Source organism: Diabrotica undecimpunctata, chromosome 6, assembly GCF_040954645.1.
Source record: "Diabrotica undecimpunctata isolate CICGRU chromosome 6, icDiaUnde3, whole genome shotgun sequence".
Taxonomy (NCBI): domain Eukaryota; kingdom Metazoa; phylum Arthropoda; class Insecta; order Coleoptera; family Chrysomelidae; genus Diabrotica; species Diabrotica undecimpunctata.
This window is the reverse complement of record NC_092808.1, coordinates 719,228-724,539: the sequence shown is the minus strand read 5'-3', so window position 1 is coordinate 724,539 and position 5,312 is coordinate 719,228. Positions and strand designations below refer to the sequence as shown.

Here is a 5,312-nt window from a genome sequence, read left to right as displayed (position 1 = left end):
CATCAAATTAATTGCAAAACTAGAATTACGCTGATTTTATTCGTAGGTCGATTTCATAAGACGACTTTACGCAAAAAGTTCAGCGACTCTCCAAAAGTAACTTATTTATTATGAAAGTTGTTCAACAGATTAAAATATTATTCTGTTATCGTCCTAACCATAAATAGAAGGAAAACAAAAAATTCAGTGGAGTGGAGTAATTAAAAAATTATGTAGGTATATAAGAAGTTAAGATTAATGTGAGATTACAAATTAAGGGGTTTAATTGGCGATTGAATAATGTTGATGAAAAATAGCTAATAAGATAGTTAATAGTTCCAATTAGAGGTGAAAAATGCAGGCTCGTATAAATAATAATTCATTAGATATCTAAGAAAATAGGACTGATTATATAATTGGGGAGTCTAATTTTGTTATACATTGAGTCAAGCATTTGAAGCAGCAATAGTTAACTTACAAATTATTAGAGAGGTAATAGCCCGACAAAAATAAGTTCTTTCATAAACAGAGAAATCATTAAATAAAATATATATCCCCCGTGACCTAGTTACGCACTTTAACCGAATACTTCTTCGGAATAAGAACCACGGCGACATCCAGAGCTCTTTGTGAGTTGATAGAGTCCAAAATCCTGTAGGATCTCGCCTGGTTAGTCCTGCAGGACGACGGAACGCTCCCGTGAAGCGAGAAGCAAACCAAGACAGAGCGACCGGCAGGTGTGTAGTGCTTGTGCGCGGAGGCGGCGTATTACTGCCGCCGCCAACGTCGCGTTCACTAAGATCGGTAAATCGTTGATATGCCGCCTCGGTCGTCGATTTTCACAGCCGCCTTCAGTCAGTCGTCTTTTTGCCGCCTCCGATCCCACCACGCTGTTGGACGATCATCGGACGAAGCTGCCTGGAAGACTTTGCAAGATTTCCAACGACAGACCGAGCTGCTAAATACATAAGGCAATAAAATAAAGGTCAGTGCTTTTTTTTAGAATACTTCTTTCAAATTATTTATACGACATATGTAGGAAAATTTTTTGAACAACTCTAACATTTTACTTATACCTGACTTTATTATTATTTAATTAAAAAAATAAATAAATAAAAATTGACAAAAATTACACTGAATTGAAATAAATCATTGTGCTTTAAGTAATTCGGCATATTTATTATTGGAGTTTATTCTAACCTAAAAACTGTGCAAACGTTTTTTAAAACGCTCAAAAATGTTTTCTGTAATATGGAAGTAGGGTTTTAGTAAAATTGGAAAAAGAAAAATGTAAATATTATGAGTATATATTTAAAATAAATTTTACCGTTTCTCTAAAAGTATACTTTTTGTAGCATTCGTAGAATTTCTGTCAAAATTTAAAAATGTTCATAACGATATTTCTTATTTCTTTTGTTGGTGTTATGTTTTTGTGAATTTTATCCATTTTTTACAAAGATAATTTTCGTTTACTACTTTTGAATTGTTTCTATATTCTTTTATGTCCACAACAAATCTACGAACAAGATGAAAAGTGTAAAAAATAGTTTAGCTAACACAAACAAAAAGCTATTTTATAAAAATGTAACATGAATTTGAAATTTATTTTGCGTTTGTGAATTTTCAAGCTTACGTTGAAGACGGGGTTTATTATTTTTTAGTGATCACAATTTCTAAAAACACCATTGTTCAATTTCTAACTAATTAATTTCAATTTTCTTTTAGCTATTAATTTATCTTATAACTATTGATTGAAATATTTACATTTTATGTTATTGTGTTATCGAAAACTAATTTATGTAACTTCAAATCCTTATAAATAGACGAATTTTATGTTAAACAGGGTTTTTTTTAAGTTTTTTTTATACAATTATAAAAAATGCTGGTCATATGGCATAAACTCTACCGCCATCTAGTTGAAACTTTGGAGCTAACCGTAGGTTTCTTTGTTAATATATTCGGGAAGAGTATCTATATTGATAATTTGGAAGATTTTTTTAGAATTGTATAGAAATAAAAAAATTATTTTTAAAAATAACTTCTTGGGCATTTATTTAGTCACAAACTATGGTGATAATTATACTTATCGAAACTGACATACCATTTATAATTATCATTCTGACATATGACACTCTTGTAACGGACGAATAAATATTCCCATAATTTAATACATTTTCTCTTGTTTTGAAAACCCTCCCTCTTTTTCTTCATCTACTGTTCATTTTTTAAATGGGCGACGCCTAACTCTTTCCATCTTTTTCTACCCTGAGGAACATACCTTCAATTTGTTCCAGCTATTCTTTTTATGTAGTCTACCCATCTCATCTCTGGTCTTCCTCTTGGTCGTTTACCTTTGTAAGGTCTCCAATGTATTGTGAAGTTCCAACGTTGGTCTTTTTGTCTAGCGGTGTGGCATTCGAAGCTCCATTTGAGTTTGCTTATTTTTGTTGTGATATCGTCGACTTTTATTTCTGATCTTACTTAGTTGTTTCGATTTCTATTTGACAGTCATATACCTAACAATGCCATTCCTGTTAACGCTAGTTTGTTCATATTAACCTTTTACTGTATAATACTAATTCCAATAATAAACCTAGAGACAGCTGGAAAATAGTAAATTTCGAAAGAAGCATCAAAAGATCCACTTCGGTACAATCTGATCTACCTCCAGACGAAATAAATCAATTTTTTATTACAATTGCAAAGAATATAATTACATCTCTTCCCACTATTAATGTCGATGTCCCCTTTAATTATAGAAATTATCATTCTCCGAGCAAGTCCTTTTTTCGTCTTGTTGTGGAAGAAGAGGTCTCACAAATAATAAAGTCTCGTAGTCATTCTAATTATAGGGACGTTTACGAAATCAATAGCTAAATTTTAAAAGAAACTTACCAAATAGTTTTAACACCTTTCACTTATCTTCTTAATTTAATTCTATCAACTGGAGTATTCCCAGAAGTACTAAAATGCTCAAAAGTATATACTCAAGAGCCCCACAAGGTTCGGTCTGATGACCTCTTTTGTTTATTATTTACGTCAACGATTTGCCTAAATTATTATTTCCGTACAAATCCATACAATTTGCAGATGATACGACATACGTTATATCAGGAAAAAATAATGATAATTTAAAAATGTCTCATGAAGAAGTTTCTACTAAATCTAGCACATGGTTTGCTGCAAACAAACTAAAACTTAACTCTGATAAAACGCAAAATTTGGTTATGTGTGCAAGTAATTTACACAATAATCCAGATAACAAAGAGGCTGTTAAACGATTGGAAATAAACATAGATAATCGACTGAACTGGTCGGCTCATATCTCACAATTAAAGAAAAACTATAAGTTCATTATTCGTTATTCGCCAACTAGCAAGGGTTGTCAAATTTGAAACATTAAAAATGATATATATTTAAAAGGTAAAAGAAATAATAAATTAGACTTACTCACAATCAATTTAATTTAACTAATCAGACGACCGGTTTCGCTTTCTACAATATGCAAAGCATCTTCAGGTCACGATACAAAGTTAAATAAATGCTGAAAATAATAAACCCATATTAGGGTGTTGTCTAATAACGATAAAATAAAGATAGGTGATATAAATTATATAAATTACAGTAATTATGCCAATATTACATGTCTGTGGTTTTTCAAAATGAATAAAATGTTTAAGCAGACAAGGTAAGACCCACAAATTGGTAAAATACTCTATTAAACTGTAATGAATTAATAAATAAACAAATAAATAAAACATTACTTACATGCCGGTACTCTATTAATTGATGGTTGAAAGAACATGGTTCAAACTATCTTGTATTGTTGATTGGAGAACTCAAGTCAACTATTGTAATTGTTTAACAGTAAACGGGGAAGTTCTTGAGGAGACAGATTTTATCCAATGAAGTAGAGATAAATAAATGTAATTGTTTGTTTGATGAATGTAATGTTCTATACCATTAAGTTCTTTAAAGTTATTTATATTTATTCTGGAGATATATTTATGAAATGTGTGTTATTTATTGAGATTTTTATTTTTGTTTTGGAAGGTGACAGTTGTGAGACAATGAATAAGAATAGATGTACAAATTGTGTGGGTGTGCAATTATATCAGCTTGTAATTATCAAATTTCTTTGATAAAGTTATGTTGTAATATGTGGCAAATGGTTGTAAAGTCCAATATATAAAGTTAAAATTAAAATTGAGACACTTTAAGACACACAGAAAACACACAGAAAACACTTTAAAAAACGGGGGGACGAAACAGACATTAAATTTAAAAAGGGGAGGATTTTAAAAGAACTACATCTCTTACTTGGAGACAATGAGTTTTTTATGTTATATATCAGATTTTAGAGGTAAACTTGACAAATGTAGGTTAAAGTGTGACAGTTCTTCTTCTATTTTAAATGCTGTAAGTTAAGCTGTAAGTTAAGTTATCTAGTTTTATGAAATAAACACAAGCAACACATTCATGATTTGATATATATTATAAATATATATCAAATTTATAAATTTATAAAAAAATATCTTCTGAAATACTGTTTTTACTGCTCAGAAGAATATATGACTAATTGCAGCACATTCACTGACTTGCCATAACTTTGCCATAAATCTTTTTCTGTTTAATATGTGTTCTTGTTTGTATATATTTAAGTTACGTTTCTTCCTATTCCTATTATAGATACTATGTATTTTTTTTTGACTTGTTACAAACAATATTTGTATTTATTATGTGGATAAATAAATACTCTACTATACTCTACCTTGGTTAGGGTGTAGGTTTGACATCCATATGTCATGATAGGAAGGATACACTGGTTGAACACTTTGCTCTCAAGTATTGAGGAATTTGGCGATTATGCCGCCCATTCCAGTCTTACTCTTCCTGTGATTTCTGCATTTTGGTTATCTTTGTCAAGTTTCAGACATTGGTCTAGATAGATATATTCTTGGGCTTGTTCTATCTCATTGCTAATTATGATTACGTCTTTAGTATTCACGTCTAAGGTCGTCTGTATTTATTATGGTTTTTGTTTTTGCCGTATTCATTTTTAGGCCGACATATTAGGAGCTGTCTGTAAGAGCTCAGCATAGTTTGTAGTTCCTCGAATGTTCTCGCTATAATCACGATATAGATGGTTCTAACGAATCGGAGATGGTTTAACTTGTTGCCCTTAAAGTTGATACCATATGTTGACCAATTTGTTTTTTTTGAAGACGTCTTCTAGGACTGGATTAAACAGCTTTGACGATATTACCTACCTTACCTACCTATTATTTACCTTGTTGAACTCCTCTCTTAATGTGAATTGGAATTTATATTTT

General features: G+C 30.7%; 1 protein-coding gene across 1 annotated transcript in view; it reads left to right on the top strand.

Annotated features, from left to right (window-relative positions):
* The first annotated feature begins 724 nt into the window (after window positions 1-724).
* Window positions 725-5,312, top strand: part of LOC140442975 (uncharacterized) — a 90,299-nt gene continuing 85,711 nt past the window's right edge. The window contains exon 1 of the mRNA XM_072533954.1: window positions 725-964. The gene's annotated coding sequence lies outside the window, so the exon portion shown is untranslated. The remainder of the gene's footprint in view (window positions 965-5,312) is intronic.